General features: G+C 45.5%; 1 long non-coding RNA gene across 2 annotated transcripts; it reads right to left on the bottom strand.

Annotated features, from left to right (window-relative positions):
- Positions 1–9135: 9135 nt before the first annotated feature.
- Positions 9136–13492, bottom strand: LOC114061490. 2 transcript variants are annotated; one of them, XR_003572135.1, is made up of 4 exons: positions 13050–13492; positions 12877–12977; positions 10715–10792; positions 9136–10618 (listed from the first exon to the last, which is right to left on the bottom strand). It is a non-coding gene; the product is annotated as an uncharacterized LOC114061490 (long non-coding RNA). The 2 variants fall into 2 exon arrangements; XR_003572134.1 differs by having other exon boundaries at positions 12877–13492.
- Positions 13493–13802: the final 310 nt, after the last annotated feature.

The following is a 13802-nucleotide window of genomic DNA, read 5'->3' as shown; positions in this document are numbered from 1 at the left end:
CTCATCTCTTCTAACAATGCCATCACTGCCTCAGTAACTACTCCTGCCTTTGCTTAGGTTTTCCTTTTTGTCTTGTTTAATGGCCTTGTTTTAAAGGATTATTTCCCACATTGGGGAAATAATTGCAGGGGGGAAAAGACTGTGCATGGGTATAAATAAATGTCTGCTACAAACCCAACTCCTTTCCTCTGCTTCCATGTAGGTGCTTTATGCTGGAAACGAACTTCGGTGGGACTGACCTGAGGAGACAACACTTTTGTAACAGTGATGATTTTTTTTTTTTTTCTCTTGGAATAACTTTCCATCCTGCAGGAAAAGGAAATTTAGAGGAAAATAACCACATGGATTTTGCCTTTCCAGGAAATGCCACTTTGCATGTGTAATGAAGGATTTACTTCAGTAGCTTTTCTTACTGTTTCCTGAGATGGAGTTTTATTTCTTCTTGGATATGCTGAAAAACTTAAACTGTGTGGGGTCTAGGAATTTCAGAAGAGATTTAATTTGCACTCACATGCTAACTTGATAAAATAAATGATTTTGCCTGCATATTCCTGTTGGCATGTAAACTGGTGTTCTTGCAGCAAAATAGTTCTGGTTATTTTTATTGGCTCAAGTAGAAGTTTTATAAGGTCAGAAGAAAATGGCAAAAAAGTATTTTAAGTATTCTTTACAAAAGGCAATTTTCTTGCTTCTCAGAAACTTTGCTGCTCAATTTGGAAGAGATTTTAACACCTGGAACCAACATAACTTCCTAACACAGACATAAGACTAAAAGCAACAAGGAGAGCCAATGGGAATAACCAGTATCTGAGGACTCGATTGTTAAATTTCCTGAGCATTGAATTAATTATTGTAACAAATGATGTGACTTTGAGTCTGTACTCCAAGGATCTGTCGCTGTGCTGAGCTGGATTGACCCATGGAAATCCTCGGGACACGATGGTGTCAGGGGCTCTGTTAGTGGGTGAGATCCATCTGAAGTATTTTGCTGCCCAGTAGCTTTCGTGATATCATTTGTTAAATGGTGAAATAGGAAATACTTTCCACCCACTCTGCCTTCTGAACCAACAGATTTTTGTAGGCATTTTTACAAGCATAGCGTCATACGGAGAATATGTGTTGATTTTTATGTTGAAATATGTAGGACTTAATTTTCAAAACATAGGTAGTGATTATTTGTGTCTATAGCTTTTTAAAAAAGAACTTTAATTCTGTGCCACCCAGGTATAACACTTTTTGTACAAGTCAAATTGCGTTATCTTTTATTTAAATGCTAAACTGGACTGTAGTTCAGCAATTTAGGAGATTGAATGAAATAAGTGTTGAATGGTAAGATGGTCAATAAAAGGTGCTTATTGTTAACAAAGAGTTTTTGCATTTATTTCGCAAAATTTTTTTATTACAACTTCATTGTCACTCTGAAAAGGGAAAATCAGTAGAGAGACTGTTTCTTTTTTTTTTAAATTCAGGTAACTTTGGTTTGCTGCCTTTATGCTGAGAGTTCTTCAACAAATGGGAATTGAGAGCTCTTCCATCTCTGCACTTGATTGTTACATATAGAAAAAATAATGCAAAGAGCACAGTGGGAGATGGCAGAGGATGGAGCAGTGTGGTGGATTCTGGATCTCTGCTAGGAATATTAATTGCTTCCCTGCTCTGCTTGCATGGAGAATCAGTTTCGGAGTCTTGAAAGTATTTCCCACACAGCTGTTTGTTTATGGCTGGTCAGGCATTTCAGCCCTTCTTGTGTTTTCTCAAGGACTTCCTTGCTTACAGTGCAGTCCCTGCCTTCCTGGGGAATGAGGGAGGGAAAGGGGGTTAAGGAGGCTCATCCGAGTAGGTAAAACCAGGCAGAGCAGGTGCTGTTGGAATGAAGGACTCCATGTTTCTGCCTGTCCCTCTCCTTGCTCCTGAGAACAGGTTTGGCTTTAGGAGGCAGTTCTGGGATTCTCATTTTGTTTTAGTAGGAGGGTTTGTTTGCTTCCAAATAAATTTATTACATATTCCTGAAGCAGAAAAATATGAAGAACAGCTCCACTGGGGCCAGAACTGAAGGCTTGGGAAGGCTCAGTTGAAAGCAAGCAGGGAGGTGCCCCCAGAATAAAAGAGTTGCCAAAGCAGGAATGCCAGGCAGGGTTTTCTAAATACAGGGACTCTGGAGCCCTGCCTCCACTGTAGAGTCTACATGGACTGTGACTGCTGGTGGTGAGGCAGAACCTTCTAGAAAATGGGCTTCCAGCTCCAGCTGTGGATATTTTGTGGAAAACAATGGGCCTCGTCCCATCATTCTCGATGACCCTCCTTTCCCCTCCCATTATCTGTCAGTCTGCTCTCTGTTGATGGCCAGCACTCCTGTGCCCGCAGGGAGCTCTGCCTGCTGGTCAAGGCTCTGAAGAGCTGCTGGATTTCTATTACTGGGAAGAAGAAGCCTTTGCCCAGCCCTGTGTGTCTCAGCCTCCCAGGGTCAGTGAGGGCAGCGGGGGTATGGATTGTGCCACCAGGGCATTAACCCTGCAGTGGAGGAAGAAAAGAATACAGTTTAGGATGTGTACATCAGGTGCTGGCAGCCCTGGAGTGGGAGCCACTGCCCAGAAGAGTTTACCATTTCAGATCAAACATGTAAGGGCAGTTGGAAAGAATGACACACTTTGGTTATCTTCCTTCAGTTTTACTCCACAGCTTTTCTTCAGTGGATTCATTTCACCAGTTCTGAGTTCGAGTTATGTAGGTACTAAAATCTGACCTGTTTGTCCTAAGATCTGAGCCCCAGATTTCTCTGAGAATTTCTGTGCAACCCCAGTGTTTGTTTGCATGCAATGTTTGTTGACTAGATGGTGCTGTCTGCGTGCCTTTGAAGGAAAATTCCTGTGGGAATATTGCCTTGTGTGAAGCAACTGCAAAGGCTGGTGGTCCAGTCTGCTCTTGGCTTCTAGTAAGGTCCACGGTGATGCACTAGGGCAGGTCTGGATAGTCTTTGCTTTATTGCCCTATTTTCACCATTGCCTTGTGCCTGCATTGGCCAATCTGTTTACATCTGTGCCCACTGAGCCTCTTGGAGAATGATACAGGATGTTCCTTCCCTCTCTGAGTGAAGTCAAGGCAGAGAGGCAGCCAAGAAATCCGGCAGTTCGGTATAAATAGGTTACAAAATTGTCGTGTAAGAAAGCAAAGGTTAAAACCCGATTGCATCCACCTGCCCACAGACAAAGCTTTGCAAGGGAAGGGCAGTGTCAGCCTCTATTTTTCCTCCTGGAATAATGCACGCAGGATGCCCAGGACTGAATTCCCAGGACTTGTTAATAGTAATTTGACTTTTGTGAAAAGCCAAGAACTGTTGAAAGGCAGGATTTTGCTGGAGACTGAGATAATTCCAGATTGAAAGTTCTGCAGCCTCCTTCTGCAGCCTTCTGCCCTGAAAATATTTAGGCTGCAAACAGCACTGCAGAGGAGACCTGTGAGTCATTTTATCTGCTTCATCGTGCATTGTTGTGTTCTAGCCTGGTGACATTTCTGGCATTTATTTTTGCTCCTCAAGCTGCAGAAACACAGCAGGGAGAGGAACCAGCAGTGTTTGTGGGTGCCTTTGAGATCCTCCCCACGGGTGCTCAGAACACAAGGCAGGCACAGTCAGTGAGGATGCAGAGCCTGTCCTGCTGTGGCCAGTCTGTCACTGCCACCTCCCCTGCACATACCCCCTGTGCAGGTGTGACTGGCACAGGTGGGAAGCACCGATCAGTACACCCCGTACTCTGATACAGGGAGGGGTGTTCTTTCCTAAGTGACACAGTTGCAATAATCCAGTGATGGGTTAATTTTTGTTGGTGTGTGTTTAGCAAGATCTAATGACCTCAAACTGAACTGCAGCATTAAGCAAAATGCAGGTGAGGAAACAAGCTCGTGAGGGGCCTCTTTCTGAGGCACCAACCTTGTTAAGCTACGGAACAACGCTCGTGTGCCACGAACTGACAGCTGTGACACAGCAAAAGCAGCCTGGTTCTCAAGACATAAAAATGGCCTTCTGGATACAGAAGTGCTTTAGCAGACCTGATTTGTCCCTCTCCTAATTACAGGGAAGAGTCTCCCAAGTTGAACAAAAATATCATAGGGAACCTTTGTGCTGAATTACAGCAGAAAATACAAAACAAAGTCCCTCTGCATTTTATGCACACACCTCCTCTGAATGCTCACTTGCATCAGCCAGAGGAATATCCTCCCATTACAGCACTGTTTCCAGAAGTCCATATAATGTTTTAGTCCTGCTCACCTATCTGACCTTTCATCACTGACTTCTCAAAGTTTTTAATTTCCTTAGCCATATCCCTCAGAAATTTCCCATGCCATCCAAGCAATACATTCTTTATTGAAACTTGTGTGATTTAATATTTTCCTGGCACAATAATTCCAAAACATGGGGGAGGAAAAATGGAGAAGGATTTTTCCAGCTCCAGGTGTTTATTTTACTGCCTGAATCCTTGCTCTTGACCCTTTTGAGTGGCTTTTTCTTGAACTGCATTTCAGCTGCTTGTCTGAGACAGACCTTCATCCTTGCAGCTGAAGGTGGAGGCGTGGAAGCTCATTTTTAGGAGTCTGATGTACCTGCTCTAGCATTTCTAGCTTTGAATTTCTGGAGCTGTTTTCTTTTCCACAATCTCCATAAGCTAAACAAACACTCTTTTCAATGGCCTGCTTTACTAATCAGTGTTTGAGATGCAATATTGAGGCCTTTACTCCCCACTCGAGCCAACGTGCAGCGTGCTGGGTTTGCCATGGCAGCCTGCCAGGAGCCTGAGGGCTTCACCTGTGCCCAGGAGAGGTAAGACAAAGAGCACAACCACAGCAGCTCCTCTGGGGGACACAGCAGCACATTGCTGGCTCCCAGGTATCACTGGACACCAGCAGCTACTGGCAATGACTGAGCAGTGGGGTCTGGGTGCATTAGAAGGAAAGAAGCTGGAGCCTTAATTCAAGAATGTACTTACGAAATAAATAGGTGCATATTTATGTTGAGCAGCACATTAAAACCATTAAGCTCCCTTATATATTTGCACTTGGGCACATGTAGATGCATTGCTGAGTCAGCCTGGCTGTGTTAATGACCTCAGCAGATCTCCAGGGAATGTCTCTGCTTTTCCAGGTGTCTCAAGTGTCAGGGTTATGAAGCCAATTCCTGTAAGAACAATTTTCACTTGGTATTTGAGAGAATCATTAATTCTGACTTACTCCTCCTTGCAGTGGTGCTAAATAATGGCATTTGAAAACATTTGAAGAGACATTTGTTAAGCCCCTACAACCTTGTTACTTACCTGCCCAAAAGTACATGAAATGAGCAGTCAGGAAGAGAACCTCGGACCAGTCTCGGCTGCTCTGTTGTTCCATTGCTCAGTCATCTGTGGGCCACACAGTATAACATAATGTAGATTTATTTTAACTCTCATCAACTGCTCTGCTGTTTTAGTACCTCTGCCTGGAGTACGGAGTGACTGGAAGATTGCCAAGTCAAGGGAAGTCTGTGTGTGAACAGCCGGGAGGGATAATACGTAAATCTGGTGGAAAGAGGCAATTAAAGGCAGTGCTGAGATAGAATGAAAAATAGACAATATTGAGCTTCATCAGAAATAGCAACATAAACAGCCACTTACTGTACAGTGGAGGGAACTTTGCTGTAAATAACTGCATTTTACAGAAAACAGATGGATTATGAAATCTGTGAGCAGACTTACAGAAAGCAGTTTGGTCTTCAGGAACATGTCCGTGTTGATGTCTGGCAGGTCCTCCTGGCACAAGGGGACAAAGGGTGGCTTCTCCCTGCTGTTGTATTTACAGAATCCAGAGGGGAGCTGCAAAGTTGGATTGCACACAAGCCAAACAGAGCTGAAAATAATTCTGCAAGTCATATGTAACTATGAATGGAGATGACAGAGGAAGTGACATCTGAGATCAGCAGTGTAATAAATGGTACCCTGTTGCTCTGTAACCCAGGAGGTGACACACAGTGAACACATCTGACTGTCCAGAGGGACCGTGTCTGTAGCTTACCAGGATCTTGGTACCACCAGCAAATCTAACTGCATCATCTTTTGACACGAGTGGGTGGACTGGGAAGGGACAGACCATTCCGAAATGTTTAACTCGATATTACAAATGAGGATAGGTTCCAGCTGGGTTTTAATCCTCTGGCCTGTATTTGACCGTTCTTGTTTTGGAATAATTGATCAAAAAGCTCAACAGTTTCCTGTATTCTACCATTTTTCCAGCTATTTCACTGGCTTTGTGAATGAGTACAATCAGACACAGCCCAGACATAGCAAATCAAGCTCCTGTTTGCAGACACAAACTTGGCAATATGCATTAACTGAACATAGTTCTTGCATCAGGCAACACATCATGTGCTGTCTCAGCCACATTCTGGGCTACAAGAGAAATATGCAGATGTTTAAGGATCTTTGGGAGGGCCCATGACAGTGCTTATTTCTTAACACTAAACTTATTTCTTTCAGTTCTTTAGTTCTCCTCTTCCAACATAACAGAAGAAACAAAAGAAGAGCTGCTCATTATGAGCATGTTTCAGTCTTCATGAAATGGATAGAACACACAAATATGAGTCACTTCTGATGTGCTGCAGCCAGAGCCCTGCTCCATCCAGAATTTTAAGCACTAGACCCTGGTTGAGTTGGAGCAAATGACTTGTAGAGAGCTAAGAGGGAAGAGGGAAAATTCCAACACTGGGGCTAGAAACTCACCCCTTTGGATGCAGAATGGCGTGGTGCAGGAAGGAGACAATTAAAAGCTACTGCAGGATAACCTCCATATATTCCTTTTGAAATTAGTACCTTATTAGATCACATTTTCCCCCGATGGGGACCAAAAATCTGCAAAGCAACATGACGACAACATGCTAAAGAAATGGTTTAGCTGGCACTTTGTCTGCTTCCCCTTTCCTTTTTGTGTTTGCTAAAGATCCTCTGCATATCTGGAACAGCACAGTTTGCCAAAAAATTGATGTAATTTTTTTTATGTTTCAGGGCATCCCTCAGGCCTTTAGAAAAGTAGAAAGTACCAAATATTCTTTAAACTGGGGAAGATCTTTCTAAAGAGAAAGGATTGTAAATTCCCTCTGGTGCTTGTTAAGGTCTCTGCACAGGAGGTTTTCTCCCTTTATTCGACACCCCTCACCTAAGGAGCATCTCTTAGACTGAAAGCCCTGGCTTAAAGGGCCATGGCTGTCTTCCTCTTGTGTCATCTAAACTCACTCTAGTGACAGGGTAGCAAAATGTTTACGGATTGCTTCTGCCAGCACTTAGCAGGAATTTTTTTTAAGGTAACTTAGTCATTTCATTATGAGGACTTTGAGCATGTGAGCCTGTGCTTGCCCACATTTTATTCCAGCTCAGCCATCTGGCTTGTGTTGTCAAAAATCTAAAAGGTAGCAAATGTGTGATTGTTGAACCTCTCTGGGAAACATCTTTGTGTTGTGCTTGTGTGTTGAAAATTCTAGTTAAGACTGAAGTTCAAGAAAAGCCAGTCAGTTACATTCAGGTTGTGTATGTCATTAAGAACCAAGAAATGCAGAGAACATCCATTAAACCTGCTCCAAAAATAATTCAAGACAGAGAAAGCCAAGAGTGAATAAGAAAATCAGGGTGACTTTTATCTTCAGCTTCCTGAAATCCTGCAAGCCGATAATAATAAAAAAAAAAAACAGGGCCTTTGTGTTACATAAAATAGCATTACATGGTCTAACAAAAACCTGGTTTGAAGGGGACAACATAGTTCAGGAAATAATGGTGTTTCCAGGACAGGATTTCTGAACCTATCTTTAAAGATAACACAGACAAAGGTACAGATTCATACAAAACCAGGAATTTGGGCATAAAGGAATGGAACAAAAATATTTCATGAACAATAAAACTAATTCAAGAAGGTGCAGACCTCGGTCAAAGACTTTTTTTTCCCCCCAGTTTGCACTGACTGCTTCATAGACTTTTCAGTAAGGGCTGAACTCGCACTTCAGCCATTCCTTCTAAATAAAAGTCTCTTCACTCTCTGGCTGCCCATTTTCATGAGAGTTGCTGGAATCCAGTATCTTGGAGCTTATTTTTCTCCATCACATACGGCTGATTTTGGCCACTGATCTCAAAACTTACTGTGGTGGGGAAAAGGAAACAAGGCAAACGAGAACAGTCATAAAGAGTTGTTTCCTTCTGGAGCTGGGGGAATTCATAGCCTATGAGTGCTTCTTGCCAGGATTAAGAGAAGGGGAAATATATTGTAAATGCCCTACAGAAAAGAAAAGGTCTGTTTACAATCTGCATGGTTTATCACTATACTCGAAAATGTAACGGGGTTTCTGCTTTTCTTGGCTTCATTCTCTTTCCTGGATAAGGTAATAATGTTAAGAAAAGGAACACTGAGGTTTTCCCTGTCGAGGGTCTATTTCAAAGGAAATAGCTAAAAGGCCCTAGCAGTCGATATATTCAGCATTTCCCAAATCACCCTGTTAATCTGCAATTAGCCAGCATTGGCTCATTCAGCCTTGCTGTAGGACAGAGGTGACAACCAGCAGACCCCTCCAGGTCCTTCCCAGCCCTTCCTCATGCTCGTTTTGTGCACACTGACTGGTTATGTTCCTAAGGGCTGTTCCTAAGGGCTGCTCAACAACTCGCACCATCTGGGCTAAGGTTTATTTCACTTGGTCTATTTGGAAGCATAGCTTGGTTTCTGCCATTCCAGACCTGGTGAAATCAGTGAGAGATGCACCCAGCATTGATATCAGCTACCTCATCCCTTGCCACTGGTTACATTTTCAAAGAGCACGTTCCCCCTCCATCCGCTTGACGAATGAGCTGCCAGAGGAAACACCCTGGAGGAATTCAGCTTCTCAAAGGTTGTTGCAGCACAGGGCCCTGCTCCAGCTGTCAGGATTCTGAAGGCACGCGTTGACTCCCGTGCCCTTTATCCGGCTCTGCGTCACTCACCAGCGGATCTGTGTTTGTACAAGGCTGGTTGGAGGAGTTGCAATTTCAGCTGAGAAACCGCCGTGTAAGGAACTCGGCACCTGCTGCAAAGCCTGGAGAGCAGCAGCGTCCGGGGAAGAGCAAAGGACTCCAGGAATGCACAGAGAGCATTGAATGCACAGAAATGGCTCCTTCCAATGGAAATGCTTCAGGGAGGCCAGACAGGCATATTGTTTGGCAGCTACAAGTAAATCATGTATCATCATGGCATTCTCTGTGGGGAACCTAAAGACCCCCAGCCTGCACTGCTACTGCCTCTAGACACTTCTGCTCCTTTTGACATTAATACCATCAGAATCTGCTGATGGAGATGATGGGGATGATCATCTCCAGCAGAGCTTTCATGTACAGGGACTACAGGATGGGGCTTCACATACTGAACTAAATTCATAAAGTGACCTTTATCAAGAACATGTCAGGAGTTAAATCCACCTGAACAGGGGATTGCCTTTAAATTCTAAGCATGTACAATGCCATTCTCCTTTCAAAGAATGAACTAGAGGGAATTTAAACATTAAACAATTATGTATTAAACAACTCTGCAACATAATCTTTACATTTCAAATAATTTCTTCAAAAACATTACCATTTTTACCAGTCTGCTCTCAGGAGCTCGTGCAATGACTTACACAAACCACAGAAGAAACTCATCCAGAGCCTCAGAGTACTCTGTATGACCCAGAGTTATGCATTCAGCAAGAACAGATGGAAAAGGAGAATTGAATTCCAGGCAAAAAGAGTATTATTTGAATGGAACTTTGCACTAAAATGGAGAATGACTGCAGGACACGCACAGGGAGTCAGCTCTGGATGGGAGATGGTGAGAGGAGACTCAGCAGTGAGGAGCCTGTTGGAAGGAGAGAGAAGAGACAGAGGGGAGGAAAGGGGAGGGCTCCACCGTCTCCAGGAGACAAGCTGGAAAGAAGTCCAAGGAGTGAGGGTGTGGTTTGAAAAACAAGGAGTACAATTTCAAACTGGATTCTGAGGCAAACAGTCAGCGAGGGCCTCGAGATCCATGAAATACCAATTTTCTCCCTAAGAGACCGAATCAGAACTTCAGGAGCTGTTGTGGCGCTCTGTCGTTGCTGCACCCCAACATCTTGGTGCGAGTGCTGATACAGCTTTCCCGAGGTTTGCATTTATCTGTTAAGCAAAACATTGACACTGGCGGCGCCAGGCAGCGTTCAGCTGGAACAGATGTGCATCAACACCCTGCCTTCAGTGCTCACAGGGAGCAGCTCTCCAGCAGTTTCCACGGTCAGGCACGAGGACGAGCAAGTCCAGCAACAGACTCTGCATCCCTTGGAGCTGCACATGGTCCCACTTGGGCAGGTCTCCAGTGGACACTCTCTCATACAGACCAGAAGATGTGCCAGTGCCATTTGACTTCTTTGTATCAGAACAGCCAAGTGGCCAAAAGTTTGCAAAATGAGCACTCGTGCAGTTAAGCGGTGATTTGCACGGGTGTAGTTGAGCAAGAACTTCCTTGGATGATTCTGTGGGAGGAAGTCTAAGAACATGTACAATACATACAACATTTTTCCATGTAAATAACAGCCCCTCCAAGACAAAAATGCAGCTCTTCTCAGGGCTGTTTTCAAACACTGGGAAAAGAGCATCAGGCTGCCATCCATAGGATGAGACAGAAAACCAAATATTTGGACGAGAGCAACCTCTGAAAAAAATAGAGAAACATTTACCAGGAGCTTTTCCATTTGCTTTGTTGAAGGATTTCTAGGGATTACACTCTTCTCAGCTGCTGGGTGCTGTGGCTCTGCCTTGTATAAAGGAGCAGGAGAGTAACAGTCAGCTAATCAGAGGGGCACTAACACAATGAACCATTAGAAACCCTTTAGATTTCCTTTTAATAGACTATAGACTGTAGGAGAAATTCCTTAAATAAGGCCAGTAGTGCCTTCCCATTGAGAGATCCCAAACTAAATATAGAAACTAAGGTTAAAATACTCCATTAAAACATCCATGCTGACTGTGCAGAGGGCAGTTCCTCTTGCAGCGGAAGCTCAGCAGGCTGCAAAGTGGACAAAAGACGGCAAAATACTTTTCCAATTTTTTTTTGATTTGTGCCACAGTGTCCAACACTTTCAGCTCACTCTTCAGAGCTGGTCACGCTTGCAAAGAGTGTAACCCTGGAGATCAGCAAAGCAGGGTCCTATAAAGGACAGATATTTAAACACAGAGAGGTGTAAAGAAGGTACAAATGAGAAAGACAGCAGCAGCCACAAGTGTGGCAAAGCACTCTTACATAAAGGGAGAGGCTTTTTTTACTATGGATATTATGGGATGTTGTAATTAGGATTTGGCCAGCTGGGATTGGGCATGAAGGATTATATTATTAAAACTGGAGTAAAGAAATATAACAGACCTTTTAATTTTAATTATACTTTAAAAGAGCCTCGATTTCCTTGCCAGTGATCTCTCTAATTCATGTTAGCAGTTTGGTGCCAGACTACTAAGAGGGATTGCACACTACACAGTGACTTTTGTGCATTCTTAATGATAAAAATACGTCTCAGAGACAAATCTGTTGCCTCTTTCCTGTGTCACCATTTTCTTTAAAACATAAACAATATAAACATGTATATCGTATAACTATGTACATTACTTAAGAGGTCCTACTTTATTTGTGAAATCAATGATGAAAATCTGTGCCTTGTTTTTTTTTAAGACATAGTTAGCTATAAACTAAAGAGCAAAAATAGGAGCTCTGGATATAAATAATTGGCATCCATAAAGTGACTGTGAGGGAGGACAGCTGACAGAAGAAAACACAGAACAAGCTCACTATACCAACACGGGCTGGTGACAGATGATGTCCTGATGTCCCACTGATGGTCTGTCTCTGTAGCACTGACGACTTGCCCTCAAGTGGAAACTCATAACCCACCTTAATATAACTGCTACTAACAGACCTGCAGGGCAGATGCTACTCGATCCCCTTCTGACCACGTAAAGAAAAGTTGTCTCCACTTCAGCTCCAGTTTTTGCTTTGCTCTTTTGAGAGACCAGACCTTGGCACCTAACCCCAATCAGGAGTCTTGTGGGGACAGATACAGATCCCAGATTTCCTCAGGGATGGGGCTTTAGCAGCACCTCATCCCAGCCACCTGTTCAATGGGCTGTTCAGGGTTTCCTCTGTCCAGATGGAGACCTTCAGGTCTCCCAAATATGGCAAAGGGGTCCCCATGGCTGCAGCCTGTGATTGTGCATGCCAATAGAACCGAAGGTGTCTCAGCAGAGCCCTGCCTATGACTCCTTTGGAAACCTAACCCAGTTTTGGCAATTCCCATATCCATGTAGTAAAAATGAATGAGGTTACGTTAAAGTAATGAGGTTTTAAATTGTAATATATTTGAAACTGTTTTAATCTGCCTTCTGGTTTTGAGTCTTCAGGGGTCCCTTGTTCAGCTTTGCTTCACAACACTCAGCATGAGAAACTAATCTACAAAAAATTAAATTAGAGATTCTCCTGTAATCCTGTGTTTCCCCAAGCTGAGCTCTCTGGGAAAATGTGAACAACACAATGCTGTGGATAAAAGTGCTGGAGCTAGCAACACTGCACCATTTCCATCTCAAAGGATTACTGTAATTTAGGAGAAATATAATAGCTTTAATGTTACCTACACCTCATCTGATGCTAATGGGCTGACTAGGAGCGAGGGTGAAAGAAAAAGGTGTTGATGTACCTCTTGCATGTTGGACCCTTCACTTCTTGGTTATTCAGTAACTTCCAATTCACAATGTCAACTCTTGGGGGAAGGAGCCCCATTCCTATTTAGAAATCGCACAGGGCAAAACAGCAGCATGGTTTACCAAACATGTGGCCATAAAACCCCTCACATACCTCCGGGCGCGGCTGCGGGCAGCAAAGCCCGCATGGCTCCAGGGCAAGTCAAGGTGGGCCAAGGGCAGCTGTGCCGCCTGATCCCAGCGCCGGCCGAGCCCCTTGGGGGTCCCGGGGGCTCCCGAGGAGGAGAAGGAGGAGGAGAGCCGCGCTTTGGCACCGCCAGCCACGACGGCAGGTGCCGGGCAGGCGGCTCCCGTTCCCCAGTGCCCATCAAGGGCCAGCGCCGGGGGGGCAGCACATGGGTGTCCCCTGCCTCCCTCCTCACCCCGGCGAGAGCCCCGGGGCGCCGAGGGCAGGGACCATCGCCCCGGCACCGCCAAGCTGCTGTGGGGAAACTCCGGCGTCGGTGTGAGGGTGGGTCGGAGGCAGTCGCGGGGTCGGTGTGAGGGTGGGTCGGGGGACAGCCCCGGGGTCGGTGTGAGGGGAGCTCAGGGGGCAGCCCCGGGGGAACGGTGTGAGGGGAACTCGGGGGGCAGCCCCGGGAGTCGGTATGAGGGGAGCTCGGGGGGCAGTCCCGGGGTGGGTGTGAGGGTGGGTCGGGGACAGTCCCAGGGTCGGTGTGAGGGGAGCCCGGGACAGCGCCGGGGGTAGCCGGGGAGGGGTCCGGGTCACGTGAGCGTGTGTGGCAGCAGCGGAAGGATACCTGCACTGTTGAAACCCCTCCCGCCCCTGTCCGCTGGCCATAGCCGGGGAGGGGACCCCCCCTCTCCTGGGAGCGCCGTCTCCAGCCCATCCCCTCAGCGGGAGTGCAGGGACAGCGGGGCAGAGGAAGGGCTGGGGGTTGAGGGCGGGCGAGAGGCGGTGGCGATGGGCGGGGGAAAGAAGCGCGGCAGGGAGGGACTATTTGAGGAGACCCTGGCAGGCTGGCGAGATGCGGAGTGATCCCGGCGGCGAGTGAGCGGCCCCGCGCTGAGGCCGAGGAG

This window comes from Empidonax traillii, unplaced genomic scaffold (assembly GCF_003031625.1).
Source record: "Empidonax traillii isolate 1590-97213 ecotype Southwest subspecies unplaced genomic scaffold, ASM303162v1 scaffold338:size1951571, whole genome shotgun sequence".
Classification (NCBI taxonomy): domain Eukaryota; kingdom Metazoa; phylum Chordata; class Aves; order Passeriformes; family Tyrannidae; genus Empidonax; species Empidonax traillii.
Note: the sequence above shows the minus strand (reverse complement) of the source record. Positions and strands in the feature narration are given on the sequence as shown.